The following is an 18,183-nucleotide window of genomic DNA, read 5'->3' as shown; positions in this document are numbered from 1 at the left end:
TGAAGTCTGCAGGAAAATAGTGTTTAATGATTTTTTGCAAAGAAGTTCTATCTAATGGTTCCTGGTGACTACGGAAGTTAGGTGCCAAACTTGCTTCGGTGCTCTTGAAAATCCCAGTAGGCACATATGTACATGTTTAGGCACGTAAATACCTTAGAAATATGTCCCTGCATGGCTGTTTTATTAGATAAGTTTAAATGGCTCAATCGTAAAAGTTTTGGCCTCAGAATCCTAATGTTCAAGGCCTGCGTTTTTAAAGGGTGGTTTTTTTAAGCAGCTCTTAAAGTTCCCAGTATCTTAGCATACTGTAAAACCATATACTTGTTAAAGTATCCTTAAGAGAGTCTCAGGGTAGTACTGTACATATTATATGTCATGATAAGTAAAGCCCTTTCTGGCTCCAAAGTTTCAACTGACACACAAAAAAGTTCTTACTTCATAATGTTCCATGTTCATGAAGGGAGAATTTATGCGGAATATTTACTATAATATGTTAGCTTTTTTATCCTTTGATCAATGAAAATAGTTTCTTACCTGCTGTTTCTTTAGCCTGTAATTGTGGCCCACTGCTTATTCAGCGTTTTAATTTGCATCTAATGAGGACATATTTAAGGGGTTTTTATTGTTTTGTTTTGTTCAAATCTGAGCAATTTCTCTGTTTGTTGACAAGCTTTCTGACATCAAACATTAAAGACTTGGTTATATCTCTTTCCCAATTGATTCATGCTTGACTTTAATAGACTCAATTCCTATATTCTAATATACTGTAGTATTGCATCCTTGATCAATGAAAACATATAATATTATTAATAATGTCAACAGGATACTTTATATTATCCTCTGCAATATTCCTATTTCCTATTATTTTGGCCATAAATTCAAATTTTGGGTAAAAAGAAAAGGAGTACTTGTGGCACCTTAGAGACTAACCAATTTATTTGAGCATAAGCTTTCGTGAGCTACAGCTCACTTCATCGGATGCATACTGTGGAAACTGCAGAAGACATTATATACACAGAGACCATGAAACAATACCTCCTCCCACCCCACTCTCCTGCTGGTAATAGCTTATCTAAAGTGATCACTCTCCTTACAATGTGTATGATAATCAAGTTGGGCCATTTCCAGCACAAATCCAGGTTTTCTCACCCTCCGCTCCCCCACACACAAACTCACTCTCCTGCTGGTAATAGCCCATCCAAAGTGACCACTCTCTTTACAATGTGTATGATAATCAAGGTGGGCCATTTCCAGCACAAATCCAGGTTTTCTCACCCCCCCCCCTTTTTTTTTTCAAAAAACCACACACACAAACTCACTCTCCTGCTGGTAATAGCCCATCCAAAGTGACCACTCTTCTTACAATGTGTATGATAATCAAGGTGGACCATTTCCAGCATAAATCCAAGTTTAACCAGAATGTCTGGGGGGGGGGGGGAGCGGGGTTAGGAAAAAACAAGGGGAAACAGGCATTCTGGTTAAACTTGGATTTATGCTGGAAATGGTCCACCTTGATTATCATACACATTGTAAGAAGAGTGGTCACTTTGGATGGGCTATTACCAGCAGGAGAGTGAGTTTGTGTGTGTGGTTTTTTGAAAAAAAAAAGGGGGGGGGGTGAGAAAACCTGGATTTGTGCTGGAAATGGCCCACCTTGATTATCATACACATTGTAAAGAGAGTGGTCACTTTGGATGGGCTATTACCAGCAGGAGAGTGAGTTTGTGTGTGGGGGAGCGGAGGGTGAGAAAACCTGGATTTGTGCTGGAAATGGCCCAACTTGATTATCATACACATTGTAAGGAGAGTGATCACTTTAGATAAGCTATTACCAGCAGGAGAGTGGGGTGGGAGGAGGTATTGTTTCATGGTCTCTGTGTATATAATGTCTTCTGCAGTTTCCACAGTATGCATCCGATGAAGTGAGCTGTAGCTCACGAAAGCTTATGCTCAAATAAATTGGTTAGTCTCTAAGGTGCCACAAGTACTCCTTTTCTTTTTGCGAATACAGACTAACGCGGCTTTTACTCTGAAATTTTGGGTAGATAGTGATGGAATGTGGTCTGTAGCAGTGCTAGGGTCAGTGTGGGTGAAGAGGCATCACTAGACAGATACTGTAAATTATGCTTAATCCTCTGCCTATATTTTAATTTTTATTCACTGTACACATTCTTTGCTCTTAGGGTTCATGTGTCATTAAAGGACCTAGAATTTTAAAAAGGGAAACTATAGGTAAGATAGGTTATAGATATTCAATAGATGAGTACTTTCAGTAGCCGAACACAAAATGTACAATTCACTAGTAAGTTTGCCTTTTTGCCATCCATTTTTATCATTGAGTCGGATTCTTGAAGGCTTTGCAATGTATCTAGATCGAGGATATTTACCTCATGTTTCAGTAACTCCCTTTAAAAATAGTTTTTCAACTAGACTAATATTCATTTCCTTTAAGCTAAAGCAAACCAAAGCAAAACATTCCTTGATATATCATGTTGAGTAAATTAGAACTGCCTCAGAGCCAGGGTGTGACTAGATTTTAGGTTGCTGAGTAAAACCACTTGAGTTAATTATGCAGAGAGAATACTAGTTTAAGTAAGTGCCAGCAATGTAGCAAGACAGGAGACCTAGCTTTTGTAGCAGATTCAGAATGATGGGTCAGGGTAGACTGAGACCATGACATGAATGATATAATTAATGTTTGCATAACTTGTTGCCTTGGACAGCAAGAAATATAAAATCCTATTTTATCATATCCGCTAGTTATCCAACTAACTACTTATATAGTTCAAATATGATTTGTATGAGTGCAGCCTTATTCACATTTTGTTCTTCTGAAAATGTGAATTGTGGTGAGTGTAGGAATTTTGGGGAATTTTTCAGCCTTTCAATTGACCAGCTGGTATTCACCTCAAAGGTTCTGGAGCAGGGGTGGGCAAACTACGGCCCTCAGGCCGCATCCAGCCCACCAGCCATTTTAATCCGGCACTCGAGCTCCTGTTGGGGAGCGGGGTCTGGGACTAGCCCCTCTCCAGCCAGGGAGCAGGGTTAGGGGCAGCTTCACGCGGCTCCTGGAAGCAGTGGCATGGCCCCCTACCAGCTCCTAGGTGTAGGGGCAGCCAGGGGGCTCTGCTCTGCACGCTGCCCTTGCAGCTCCCATTGGCCAGGAACTGCAGCCAATGGGAGCTGCAGGGGCGGTGCCTGTGGATGGGGCAGCATGCAGAGCCATCTGGCTGTGCTTCCGCATAGGAGCCAAGGAAGGGACATGCTGCTGCTTCCAGGAACCGCTTGAGATAAGCACGGCCTGGAGCCTACACCGCTGAGCCTCTCCCTGCACCCCAACCCCCTGCCCCAGCCCTGATCCCCCTCCTGCCCTCCGAACCCCTCGATCCCAGTCCGGAGCACCCTCCTGCACCTTAAACCCCTCATCCCCAGCCCCACCCCAGAGCCCGCACCCCTAGCTGGAGCCTGCACCCCAGCTCCCTGCCCCAGCCCTGATACCCCTCCTGCCCTCCAAACTCCTCAGTCCCAGTCTGGAGCCCCCTCCTACACCCCAAACTCCTCATCCCCAGCCCCACCCCAGAGCCCACACCTCCAGCTGGAGCCCTCACCCCCTCATGCACCCCAACCCCAATTTTGTGAGCCCGCCATACAATTTCTGTTCCCAGATGTGCCCTCGGGCCAAAAAGTTTGCCCCTCCCTGTTCTGGAGCCTACATTGATGATTAAAAGAAATGATCAATACATAAATTGACTTTCCTTCAAAAACAAAAAGTATCTGTGTTTGGTCACCTGTTATGTGAAGACTACAGGGACATTTCTTTGGAGCACTACTAGAGGGGCCACAGAGTTGAGTCAGTTATCTGTCTCCTCACGTCCTGAACCCTAACATTTGGAGAACAAACATCCTAACCAGACAGGTTTCCAGTTTTATGCATTTTATTAACTAAATAACTATGCAAAAAGCATTAGATAAAATACATGTAGCAAGTCAAATTAAAGGAAATGGGATAATATAACAAATCAAATTAGTTAACAGGTTAATCTAGTAAATTAGCTAGTAATTTGGTAAGCAGTTTGTTTTAGTGGTCAGTCCCAAAAGTAACAGGACATTCTCAGCTTCAGTGGCAATTGATATATTTATATGTCTACTGAATTGATAATACAGGGAAGGTCAGATCACTCCCAGTTTAAAGCTCATGTTGAGACTGCATCTCTGATAATTAAGGCAGCCTAACTAAATTATAGGTGGTTAGGTGTCTCTTCCCCTCTACCTGGGTTACATGTAGCAATCTAGTACAATTGGAGGTGACTCAGCTGCAAAATTTCCATACTGCTGAAGCATTTCGGTCTAGCAGGCCTCAGAGTACACAATGTTTTGCAAATACATCCTTATTATACATAAATCTTGAACTATATAAAGGATTAATTGGTAATATATATGTTGAAAGAGTTTGTAAGAAAGGTTTTTAATTTATCACAGTCAGAAGGCTTCCCTTTAAGACTTATAGGAACTTATAGTTTATTATACTATATTAGAGCAATAGTGTATCTAGTTCAGTATCTTTCCTCCAGCAGAGATCTGTGACTAAGCCGTGGTCTACACTACAGGGTTAGGTCGAATTTAGCTGCGTTGGGTCGATTTTATAATGAATGTGTCTACACAAGCAACCCCGTTCCGTCGACCTAAAGGGCTCTTAAAATCGACTTCTGTTCTCCTCCCCGTCGAGGGGAGTAGCGCTAAAATTGACCTTGGTGGGTCGAATTTGGGGTAGTGCAGATGCAAATTGAAGTTATTGGCCTCCGGGAGCTATCCCAGAGTGCTCCAATTTGACCGATCTGGACAGCACTTTCAACTCCAATGCGCTAGCCAGATACACAGGAAAAGCCCCAGGAACTTCTGAATTTCATTTTCTGTTTGGTCAGTACGGCGAACTCAACAGCTCAGGTGACCATGCAGTCCCCCCGGAATCGCAAACGAGCTCCAGCATGGAGCAAACGGGAGACACTGGATCTGATTGCTGTATGGGGAGAAGAATCTGTGCAGGCAGAACTCCGATCAAAAAGAAGAAATGCTAATATATATGCACAAAATCGCACAGGGCATGATGGACAGAGGCTACAACAGGGACACACAGCAGTGCCATGTAAAAGTCAAGTTGCTCAGGCAAGCCTACCAAAAGACAAAGGAGGCAAATGGTTGCTCTGGGTCAGAGCCCCATACATGCTGCTTCTGTGATCAGCTGCATGGCATTCTGGGGGGCGGGGGAACCCTACCACTAGGCCACCACTGTCCGTGGACACGTACAAGGGGGGAGTCTCATGCAACATGGAGGAGGATTTTGCGGATGAGGAAAAGGAGGAGGAGAATGCACAGCAGGCAAGTGGTGAATCCGTTCTCCCCGGCAGCCAGGACCTTTTCATCACCCTGGAGCCAATACCCTCTCAAGGCGGGATCCCTGACCCTGAAGGCGGAGAAGGCACCTCTGGTGAGTGCACATTTGTAACTACAGTACAGGGTTTTAAAGCAATAGTGTTTAATGTTTGGTTTGCCCTGAAGACTTGGGATGCATTCATGGCCAGTATAGCTACCGGAAAAGTGTGTTAACGTGTCTGGGGATGGAGCGGGAATCCTCCAGGGACATCTCCATGAAGCTCTCCTGAAGGTACTCTGAAAGCCTTTGCAGAAGGTTTCTGGGGAGGCCTTATTTCGTCCTCCACGGTAGGACATTTTACCACGCCAAGCCATTTCCTGTTTGGTCAGCCAGTAGCAAGTAGTCTGGAATCATTGTAGCACAAAGCATGGCAGCGAATGGCCCTGGGTTTTGGTCACATTCAAGCAACATTCCATCTTTATCTTTCTTTCTTAGCCTCAGGAGAGTGATATTATTCATGGTCACCTAGTTGAAATAGGGGAATTTTTGTAACGGAACAGCAAAAGGACCGCATTCATGCTGGGCTATTTGGGCTTGGCTAAAAGGGATCATTCCTGAGAATAGCCATGCGGCGGGGGGAGGGGTGAAGAGATCATCCCAAATAGCCTTGGGGAGGGGTTGGGGGAGGTGTGTGCTGCACATCCACCTGAAAACCGCAGCCCCTCCTTTTAAATGTCAAACCCAACCGGCATTGCTTGCTATGGGAAAGGAGGACGCTGTAGTTTGAAAACATTCCCATATGTTATGAAGGTGTTAGAATCCAAACCCGTGTAACCTTTGGCTTACCATGGCTGCCTGTAAATCAAATTCTGTTGCCCAGCCGTGTGTGATGTGTCACGACACCGGCAGGCGCTCAATATAAAAGGCAAAATGCGACCTGGTACCTAAAGCACATGTGCTGTCTGCTATGAATTGCTTGATTCACTGTGAAAGAGTCTCCCTTTTGTTCTCAGAAATGTATCATCTTAAATTTTACTCTCCCTTTTTATCCCCCTGCAGGTGCAAATGTTTCTATGCTCCCCCTATCATCTCCATCCCTGAGGTTATCGCAGATTAGAAGGTGAAAAAAACTGGACTCGCGATGATGTGTTTTCCGAGCTCATGCAGTTCTCCCGCACTGATAGGGCACAGCTGAATGAATGGAAAGCATTAAGTGAGCGTGATGAGAAGAGGCAGGATGCAATGCTGAGGCTAATGGGGGAGCAAACGGACATGCTCAGGTGTCTTGTGGAGCTGCAAGAAAGCCAATAAGAGCACAGACTGCTGCTGCATCCACTGTACAACCACCTGCCCTCCTCCCCAAGTTACATATCCTCCTCACCCAGATGCCCAAGAATGCATGGGAGGAGGCTCCAGGCATCCAGCCACTCCACTCCAGTGGATGGCCCAAGCAACAGAATGCTGTCATTCAAAGAGTTTTGATTTGTAGTTTGGCTGCAATAAACAGTGTGGCCTTATCCTTCCCTCCTCTCCTCCTCCCCTACCCCACCTGGGCTACCTTATCAGTTATCTCCCTTTTTTTTAAAATTAATAAAGAAAGAAAGCATGGTTTCAAAACAATAGTGACTTTATTTCCTTTGCCAGCTATGATCAAAGGGGGGAGGGTGGTTGGCTTACAGGGAATTAAAATCAACAAAGGGGGCGGGTTTGCATTAAGGAGAAACACACACAATTGTCACACTGGCCAGTCATGAAACTGGTTTTCAAAGCCTCTCTGATGCGCAGCGTGCCTACCTGTGCTCTTCTAATCAGCCAGGTGTCTGGCTGTTCAAAATTGGCAGCCAGGTGATTTTCCTCAACCTCCCACCCTGCCATAAACATCTCCCCCTTACTCACACAGATATTATGGAGCGCACAGCAAGCAGCAATAACAATGGGAATATTGGTTGTGCTGAGGTCTAACCTAGTCAGCAGACAGCGCCAGCAAGCTTTTAAACATCCAAAGGCACATTCTACCACCATTCTGCACTTGCTCAGCCAATAGTTGAACTGGTCCTTACTACTGTCCAGGCTGCCTGTGTATGGCTTCCTGAGCCATGGGAGCCAGAGGTAGGCTGGATCTCCAAGGATAACTATTGGCATTTCAACATCCGCAACAGTAATTTTCTGGTCTGGGAAGTAAGTCCCTTCTTGCAGCTGCTCAAACAGCCTGGAGTTCCTAAAGATGCGAGCATCATGCACCTTTCCCAGCCATCCCATGTTGAAAAGTCCCTTGTGATCCGCCAGTGCTTGCAGCACCATTGAGAAGTACCCCTTGCGGTTTATGTACCGGTTGGCAGGTGGTCCAGAGCCAAGATAGGGATATGCGTTCCATGTATTACCCCACCACAGTTAGGGAAACCCATTGCAGCAAAGCCATCCACTATGACCTGCACATTTCCCAGAGTCACTACCCTTGATAGCAGAACGTCCGTGATTGCATTGGCTACATGAATCACAGCAGTCCCCACAGTAGATTTGCCCATTCCAAATTGATTCCCGACTGACTGGTAGCAGTCAGTCATTGCAAGCTTCCACAGGGCTATCACCACTTAACTTCTCAACTGTCAGGGCAGCTCTCATCTTGGTATTCCTGCGCTTCAGGGTGGGGGGAAAGCAACTCACAGAGTTCCAGGAAAGTGGCTTTACACATGCGAAAGTTTTGCAGCCACTGTAAATCATCCCATATCTGCAAGACTATGTGGTCCCACCAGTCTGTGCTTATTTGCCGGGCCCAGAATCGGCTTTTCACTGTATCAACCAGCCCCACTGCCGTCATGATGTCCCAATTGCCACATCCCGTGCTTTCAGGAACATCTGTGTTCATGTCCTCCTCTCAATCGTTTGCATGCTGCCGTCTCTTAGGCAGGTTCTGCACATATTGCAGTATAAAGCGCGAGGTGTTTACAGTGCTTGCAACAGCAGTGGTGAGCTGAGAGGGCTCCATGCTTGCTGTGCTATGACGTCTGCATGGGTAACCCAGGAATAAAGGTGTGAAAAGAATGTCTGCAGTTGCTTTCACGGAGGGAGGGGAGACTGACGACATGTACCCAAAATCACCCACGACAATGTTTTTGCCCCATGAGGCATTGGGAGCTTAACCCTGAATTCCAATGGGCAGCGGAGACTGCGGGAACTGTGGGATAGCTTCCCACAGTGCACCACTCTCTGAGTCAATGCTAGCCACAGTAGTGAGGATGCACTCCGCCGACCTAATGCACTTAGTGGGGACACACAGAATCGACGGTATAAAATTGATTTCTAAAAATAAACTTCTATAAAATTGACCTAATTTCGTAGTGTAGACATACCCTTATACTTCAGTCTCATCCACTGGAAAGGGGAAAAAAGTATCTGGCCAATTATGCAGTGCTTTTACAGGGTGAAAAGTATTCCCTCCTAATCATTACAAGGATTAGCTGACCTGTATAGCATGAGATCTTATACCTTGCAAATTACTTCATTGTTCTGTGAATCCTATCAAGTTTGCAACAAATTTGTGAGAACTGCCAAACTTGCTGACTTCTTACAAATACAGAGGTACTGGAGAGTGATAAAAATAGACTGTTATTTGGATCTGAATGAATGTACTGTTCTATAAAGGGGACTTCTAAAATCAGTGATATGCCATACATGAATTGTAGGAGTATAATTTTGATTGTTCTTACGTCTTTTAAAAGACCAAAACTCTTGTAAACATTTTATTTATGTATTTTGGTGTGAAAGTATACCTTATACTGTTAGGGTTTTTTTCAGATTTAGGGCCAAATTCTGCCTTTGGAAGGGTGTGCTTAAGTTCCCATAGATTTCAATGGCAGCTGTGCGTGTACAACCAAGACAGTATTCGACAATAGTTACTATTCTGTATTTCTTATCCCTTTTTTCATGTGCTAAGTGGGATTAGAGATCCATCCTCTAACAATTATATAAATAAATGGTATAATTTTAGATTTGTGAGTTTAAACCTACATTCTGTGCTCAGAAAATTACAGATGGCTGATAATTCTCATAATGCACATGCAGTAATATAGATATACCTCATTGGGAGATTAAGGCCAAGGACTGGTGCATGTTTTGAAGGCAGCTCATTTCCCAATCTGTTATATATCAGGAACTGTCTCCCTGATGTTACCCAAATAGTGTAATGATGACATGCTGAAATATCTTTTTGTTGTTGTTGCTTGTTTTCAAGCCAATATTGCCTTTCAGTTTAATGCCTTTGCTGCTGTGTATCACTGTGGGTGTTTCATTTGAACAGTGGGGTTTTCAAGTGAGGTACATGGGTCAACAGTTCCCAGTAATATGTGTTTTGCTTCATCTAATAAGTAATCTGAGAGGTCCTAAAGTGGTTACTTAGATCCCAGTTCTTGAAGATATGATATCATACTATTTAATGTATTTAAACTGATAGTGTAAAATTATCTAAAGGCTTTTATATATCTGACAGTTCGCGGAGCTCCCGTATTTCCTGCATAGCTCTTTGCTTTCTTTGGTGATGGTGGTTTTTTATTTTTGTTGGTTTGTTTGTTTGTTCATTTGATTGTTTTTGAGCCAGTTGCAAGTCGATAAAATCTAGTGCTTGATGCAGTTATATATATGGTTATCTTGTGTTTGGAAAATACGTTGATTCTATGAAAGTTTTGTATCTGAAGAATCTTGTTACATTTACTAAAGTAAATCTTAATGTTATATTAGCAACGGTGACCAACCTGTGTCTCCGGAGCCACATGTGGCTCTTCAGAAGTTAATGTGCGGCTCTTCGTATAGGCACCGACTCCGGGGCTAGAGCTACAGGCGCCAACTTTCCAATGTGCTGGAGGGGTGCTCACTGCTCAACCTCTGGCTCTGCCACAGGCCCTGCCCCTACTCCACCCCTTCCCACCCTCTCCCTTGAGCCTGCCATGCCCTTGCTCCTCTCCTGCATGCCAGGAAACAGCTGATTGGGAGATGTGGGGAGGGAGGGGGAAGCACTGATCGGCCAGGCTGCCGGTGGGTGAGAGGCGCTGGGAGGGGTGGTAGGGGAGCTGATGTGGGGTTGCTGATGTATTACTGTGGCTCTTTGGCAATGGACATTGGTAAATTCTGTCTCCTTCTCAGGCTCAGGTTGGCCACCCGTGTATTATGGCATATGGGAAATATGCAGAAAAGTTTTTGTATCTTACAAAGCATAGAGAGGGTTGGGTTCTTTTGTGGATGTGGTAGGTCTTTCTTTCTGTCTTTCCATCTTTTTAGTATTGCCCTCTATACACGACACTAACGCAGATATCAGAATTCATTTTATCAGTAGGTCAGAAAAAAGGGGGGATAATTAATGTTTCAAATTTTGAATACTCAGACTTCTTGAAACCAATGGTTAAATAATGTCAGGTAAATAGAATCATAGAAGCGTAGGGCTGGAAGGGCCTTGAGAAGTCATCATGTCTGGCCTGCTGTGCTGAGGCACAACCAAGTAAACTTAGATGATCTCTGAGAGGTTTTTCTCAACTCTTATTCTTAAAAACCTCCAGTTATGGGGATTCCACAACCTCCCTTGGAAGCCTATTCCAATACTTAACTATCAGTATATTTAGAAAGATTTTTCCTAATATGTAACCTAAATTTCCTTTGCTACTGATTAAGCAGATTACTTTGTGTACTATCTTTAACGGACATGGGGAAAAAAAGATCCACATCTTCTCTTTAACAGCCCTTAATATATTTGGTGTTATCAGGTCCTTCCTCAGTCGTCTTTTCTCATGGCTAAACATGCCCAGTTTTTGTAACCTGTCCTCATAGCTCAGGTTTTCTAAACCTTTTATCATGTTTGTTGCTCTCTTCTGGAGTCTCTTTAATTTATCAACATCTTTCATAGAATCATAGAACTGGAAGGGACCTTGAGAGGTCATCTAGTCCAGTCCCCTGCACTTGTGGCAGGACTAATTATCTAGACCATTCCTGACAGGTGTTTGTCTAACCTGCTCTTAAAAATCCCCAGTGATGGAGATTTTCCTCAAGTGTGGCACCCAGAATTGGACACAGTACTCCAGCTGAGGCCTCACTAGTGCTGAGTAGAGCAGGACAGTTATCTCTTGTGTCTTACATAAGAAACTCCTGTTAATAAACCCCAGAATAGTATTAGCCTGTTTTGCAACTGTATCACATTGTTGACTCATATTCAATTTGTGATCCGCTATGACCCCCAGATCTTTTTTAGAAGTACCTTCACCTCGCTAATTATTCCCCATTTTGTAGTTGTGCGTTTGCTTTTTCTTTCCTAAGTGAAATATTTTACATTAGTGTTTATTTAATTCCATATTGTTGATTTCAGACCAGTTATCCAATTTACTGAGGTTGTTTTGAATTCTGATCCTGTCCTCCAAAGTCTTTGCAACCTCTCCCAGCTTGGTGTCCTCTGCAGATTTTATGAGCATACTCTCCATTCCATTATCCAAGACATTGATGAAAATATTAAATAGTTCCAGAACCAGGACTGACCCCTTCGGGGCCCCACTAGATGCACCTTCCCATTTTGACTGTGAACCATTGTAATTGCTCTTTGAGTATGATCTTTCAACTTACTGTGCACCTATTTTATGGTAATTTCATCTAGGCCACATTTCCCTAATCAGCTAATGAGAATGTCATGTGGGACTGTCTCAAAAGCATTACTAAAATCAAGTTGTATCACATCTACTGCTCCTCCCATCCACTAGGCCAGTAACCCTATCAAAGCAGAAAATAAGGTTGGTTTGGCATGATTTGTTCTTGATAAATCCAGGCTGGCTATTCCTTATAACCCTGTTATCATCTAGATGCTCACTAATTGATTAATAATTTGTTCGGTATCTTTCCAGTTATCTAAGTTAGGCTGACTAGTCTATAATTCTCTGTGTCCTCTGTGTTCCACTTTTTGAAGATAGGTACTATGTTTTCCATTCTTCAGTCTTCTGGGACCTTACCTTTTTTCCATGAATTCTCAATGATAATTGCTAACTGTTCCAAGATTGCTTCAACTAGATCCTGAAGTACCCTAGGATGAATTTCATCACATCCTGCTAACTTCAATATACTTAGCTTACCTAAATAAATTCTGTAACTTGTTCTTGTTCTATTTTGGCTTTCATTCTTTTTTCTAAAAAGAAAAGGAGTACTTGTGGCACCTTAGAGACTAACCAATTTATTTGAGCATGAGCTTTCGTGAGCTACAGCTCACTTCATCGGATGCATACTGTGGAAACTGCAGCAGACTTTATATACACACAGAGAATTGTGTATATAAAGTCTGCTGCAGTTTCCACGGTATGCATCCGATGAAGTGAGCTGTAGCTCACGAAAGCTCATGCTCAAATAAATTGGTTAGTCTCTAAGGTGCCACAAGTACTCCTTTTCTTTTTGCGAATACAGACTAACACGGCTGTTACTCTGAAACCATTCTTTTTTCTCTTTGCAGTTAATATTAATTATGCTATGTATCTGGTCACGATTAACCTTTTTAGTGAAGAGAAAAGCAAAATAGGCATTAAACACCCCAGGCTTCTTGATGTCATCAGCTATTAGCGCTCTTTCCCCTCTAAGTAGAGGACTTACACTTTCCTTTGTCTTTCTCTTGCTTCTTATTTAAAGTACCTCTTCTAGCCTTTTGTGTCCCTTCCTAAGTGCTTGTTTTGTGCCTTATACTTTCTGATTTTGTCCCTACATGCTTGTGCTATTCTTTTGTACTGCTCCTTAGCAATTCATCCATGTTTCCACTTTTTATTTTCAGGTTAGTAAAGAACTCTTGATGGATCCATCCTGGTCTCTTACTGTTCTTTTTATCTTTCTTTGCATTGGGATAGTTTGATGTTGTGCCTTTAATATTGTCTTTCTGAGAAACTGACAGCTCTCCGGAACTCCTTTATTCCTTATATTTTCTTCCATGGGACCTTACATACTAGTTCTCCAAGTTAGAGTCTGCTTTTTTAAAGTCCGTTGTTCTTATTCTGCTGCTCTCATTTCTTCCTTTCCTTAGAATCATAAAATCTATGATTTCATGACCGCTTTCACCCAAATGGCCTTCCACCTTCAGGTTTGCTACCAGTTCCTCCCTGTTGGTCAGAATGAAATCTAAAATGGCTGTCCTTCTGAAACAAAAACTTGTCCCCAGTATATTCCAAGAACTTACTGGAAATGTTGTGTTTTGCCATATTACTTTTCCAACAGATGTCTGGATAGTTAAAGTTCCCCATTACTACTAGGTCTTGTGTTTCAGATAGTTCTGTTATTTGTTGTAGAAATATCTCATCCACCTCCTCCTCCTGATTTGGTGGTGTATAGTAGACCCCCTTCGATGACATCACCTTTATTTTTCCCCCTTTTATCTTTATCCAGAGACTTTCAACTGATCTGCCAGTGTATATATTCTTGATGTATAATGCAACACCTTCTTCTTTGCAGTTTCCTGTGTTTGGATCTTTCAGAGAAGGCCTTTACAAGACAAGAAAGCAAGAAACAAAAAAAATACACCCCTGAAGTTCTCTCTCCTCTCTAAGAAAAGGAGTACTTGTGGCACCTTAGAGACTAACAATGCATCCGATGAAGTGAGCTGTAGCTCACGAAAGCTTATGCTCAAATAAATTTGTTAGTCTCTAAGGTGCCACATGTACTCCTTTTCTTTTTGCGAATACAGACTAATATGGCTGCTACTCTGAAATCTCTCCTCTCTGTAGACAGTAAAGTTCCCCTGACACACCAGAATATGGATTTGCCCTACTACCCTCTGCCAAAATGTCTCTTCCTTTCACTGTTACATGGCATGTTCTGCACCAGCTGACTGCTACAGGGATGGGGGATGTGGGGGAGGAGGGTGTACACATATAAATATAGGGCCTGATTCTGTATGGGGATGAGTGTCTTCTAGGGGGCACTGAACACTTTCAGCTCCCACTGACATCAGGCTCAGGCTCCTAGTTCGTAAAATATTTTAGGAACCTATGATATAAAAGGCACTATATACATATAAGATTATATTATATTTAAATTTCTAACTGACTTACTTTCCAATTAGCAAACAGATAAAAATACACAAAAAGATTGGAAGTTCTTGATATAATAAATATGAAAGTACAACTTCCTTATCAAGGTGTTTAATCCTGCCTATGCATGAGATATGATTGCAAATTCCGTTTATTGCCGGTTATATTAGAAAAGTTTATGTTTAAACTGATCAGCCATATAAGGCACAGCCAGGTATTTAAGTACGTCCCTGATGCTGCGGAATAGACAGCAGCAAATGCTAAGTGGCTCATGCTGAAGTAATTTGAATTTTTTAAAATGTATTTAAGCCCCAAGACGTTATTGTATACTATTTTGATAACCTATTCATTAAGGGTTAGCCCTCTTAATTAGAAACAGAAGTTATCCACATTTATTGGAATAAATTGATTGAAGTAGCAGACAGTCTCTTGAGACCTTCTCAATTGTATAAGTGGTTAGGCCACAAAGGCAAAGAATAATACTCTGAGTGATGAAGCTTTTTCCAAGTTCTTCTATTTAGTGGAAACCCAGGGGAAAGTAAACCATTAGTGGAAACTTAGTCATATAGATTGATGTATTATTATTATTATTATTTATTATTTGTATTACCAAACTGCCTAGAAGCCCTAGGCATGGACCATGACCTCTTTGCACTTTATGTTCTACAAACACAAAGTAACCAAAAACAAAAGACAGTCCCATAACACTTATCCCCATTCCATTATTTCAACCCTGTCTCTCAAGGAAAATCCTAGAGAGTGTAGGCAGCCAGCAGATCTGGGCTTTGTTGAACTGAAGAAGGAAAGTTGATTCCAGAGTTGAGAATACCTCACCAAGAATACTCTGCCCGAAGTGGCTTCCCATTTGAACCCAAAGTCTGAGCTCAGGTGTCTCTGATGATAGTATCTTGTAAGATCTCGCATCCTTTATATTTACACCTCAGAGTTCTTTAATTGTTTATCAACTGTCTCTGTGACTTTGCTCTTATGGTGTGAAGAAAAAAATAAATCCTATTATCATCTCCTGCCGTTTTAAGATGATCAGAATGTTCTGCCTCCCTTTATACCATTGGATTTGAAATTATGTGTGTTTTCTTGTGTTTGGTGGTAAAGGCAAAATTTGGCCTCTAAACTCTGAACCTAAACCTTCCACTGCAAGGGCATGTAATCCTGAAGTCAGTGTATAAAGGAAAAGTAGTTGATTTAATGTTTAAGAGTGTAAGAAGCTTGTAAAGATTAATAAAGATCCTAACTAAAGGAAGCACTTTTCATTCCATGGCAGCTTGAAGGATGGCAAGGTGATAATATATTAATGGAGAAGAAATGAAAGAGTGGGGCTATCTGGAGAGTAGATTCCAACACAGATATTTTGTTTGTGTTGCACTGTGTGTGAAGGTGGAACAAGCAATGTATTTACATTGTGCCAGATCCTGAGGTTCTTACTCACTTTTATCCCGTCATTACAAAGTCCCATTAAAGTCTATAAAAAGTTCTTACAGTATAGCAGTGTAAAAGAGAAAATAACCATAGTCTTATATATTAAGCTTACTTGTGATAACTGAGGTGAACTTTGTGACAAACTCATTCACATTGTCAAACAAGTATTTGATATAATAAAAACTTTGAGGCTGTCAGGAGCCTTTGCCTTTTTTCCCCATTGCTTTTTCAATAGCACATGTGTTTTTGTTTTTTTAATGAGGTTATCCTCCCACCATTAGTTTGGTTCCTCCAGTCTTTCCTGGCACTCCATGTATTGAATTTTATTTGCCTTTACTTCTGTTTTCTACATCCTATGTTTACCGCTTCAGCATCTTCTCTTTGAACTATATCCTGTACATTTTTCATTGGCCTTTTAATTATTCTGGGAAAATCCCTGGTGTATTCTTGAACACAACTTTGGAACACCTGAAGACAAGAGTGCTCCTTCATGCCTCCCAAAGAATCTATTTTACAATGTACCTAGTTCAGAATTTGGCCCATGATATGAAATTCACGCCTTTGAACAGGAGATGAAGTGGGATTTAAGCAGTGAATGGGCATGTGCAGGCCCTCTGCTCAGGGGTGAATTTCATCTTTAATTCACCTTGTTCCCAGAAACCTGAAAAATGCAACTGTCTTGTGTCAAATTGTACATTTTTCAAATTCAAATTAATTTAGCAATGTACAAAATTGAGGATAATTAATTAATCTTAGAAGAAAGTGGTTCATTGGAAACTGAAATAGCTAGGACTTTCACTTTGATAGCTGCTGTGGACACATTAAACAACAACAACAAAATAATGGAAATTAGAACTGACCAAATTAATATTAGGTTTTCCTTCAAATCTTCCTAGAAATCAAGGAGCAAGGGTCAGCTGCTTTGCTTCTTATTCATCTCCCACAGATTGCTGATGTTTTCCTGTCCTTGCTGTCCTTGCAGTTATACAATGACATAATATTGCCTTTGAGAGTATGGAAACAAATACATTTTAATTTTCTATGTAGGTGTAAAATAAAAAATCTTGATGGTGGAAATATGATATTTCATATTAGACATCACACTGCATCACTCTTATGGTTCCCCCTCAACTTTAATTTTTAGGTGATCTGAAATATTTGTGGCACATTTGGCTTTGCATTGCAAACCTCTCCTAATGCAATGATCTCCCTGGAATAATCTTCAGTAGAAACATATGGTAAAAACTTAAAGTAATTACAATATCACTAAAAGCTTCATAATCAGATTACTGAAACTAAATGTTAAAAAATTTGATTTTTCTTGATCCAGTCATTTCAATTTGATTCCAGTCTACTCTGTGATTGATTGAAGAAACATGACAAGACAAAGTCAAAGAGTATTTAGAATGTCTAAAGCATGGTAGAGAAAATTTTAAGTCAATCCAATTTGAGACATGAAAGTATTTTTATCATTCTTTCATGGGGTTTTCCCAAAAGAGAAAGGATTTTCTTCAATTTCCGGGGCAGGGGGTGGAGGGGTTGTTGTTGTTCTTTTTCCTACTGGTGTTTTGAAGAACATGGCCATATTATTGCTACCTTAGATTAAAGCCAAATATTTTCAGGAGCGTTCACTAATTTTAATTAGCTGCATAGCTGTGGCTCTTCAACACCCGTGAAAACCAGGCACTACATGCATCGAATAGGGGAGCCAAAACTTGAGTAACACAAATAAGAAAGTCACAGTTCAGGACAACTGCACCTGTATTTCCCCTCGGTGGTTCAGCACCTACTCTTGGTGTTCAGCTCCCCAGCTGTTACCTCTCTTTGATGGAGACCTGCATATCTCTGCCTTCTGACCAGAATATTTCCAGGCTGCACATTTCCTGTCTTCACTGTGAATTTCCCAGCATAGACAGGTTGCTCAAGAAACCTCCTTGCTTTCTCTTTAGATACTGATTACAGTATAATTCCTACAGATGTAAGTTCTCATACAGGTCTTTCTGTGCAAGCCTACTTTATTCATAAAGTAAAAAGCATGGCAGAAAAAACATATTAAAAACAATAAGAGAACCTACATGCATGCTAATAAATTTACCAGAATTAACTCCCCAGTCCTAACAGGGATTTTGGCAGGATAAGTCCTTCAGTCCTCCACATTAGGGGAAGTCCTTGTGGTTACCAGTTCTGTGCAGCTTCAGAGAATAAGAACCAAGTCTTATGAAGCCTCAAGGCCAAGTCCTTCCAATCCTTCCCAAAGGATTAGGGAATTCTGTGGACCAGAGGTCCTGTCTGTTTACTGGATCAGGAAGAGGGCCCTAAGCTGGTCTAAACATAGGTTATTTAGCC

The 18,183-nt window shown here is 41.7% G+C and overlaps 1 protein-coding gene and 1 long non-coding RNA gene across 5 annotated transcripts in view; both read left to right on the top strand.

Annotated features, from left to right (window-relative positions):
* Positions 1-18,183, top strand: part of PRKN (parkin RBR E3 ubiquitin protein ligase) — a 1,262,808-nt gene that overhangs the window by 8,631 nt on the left and 1,235,994 nt on the right. The gene's annotated exons all lie outside the window — the stretch shown is intronic.
* On the top strand, positions 3,565-6,991 carry LOC142071427 (uncharacterized). The gene is made up of 2 exons (XR_012667458.1): positions 3,565-5,485; positions 6,431-6,991. It is a non-coding gene; the product is annotated as an uncharacterized LOC142071427 (long non-coding RNA).

Source organism: Caretta caretta, chromosome 3, assembly GCF_965140235.1.
Source record: "Caretta caretta isolate rCarCar2 chromosome 3, rCarCar1.hap1, whole genome shotgun sequence".
Classification (NCBI taxonomy): domain Eukaryota; kingdom Metazoa; phylum Chordata; order Testudines; family Cheloniidae; genus Caretta; species Caretta caretta.
Note: the sequence above shows the minus strand (reverse complement) of the source record. Positions and strands in the feature narration are given on the sequence as shown.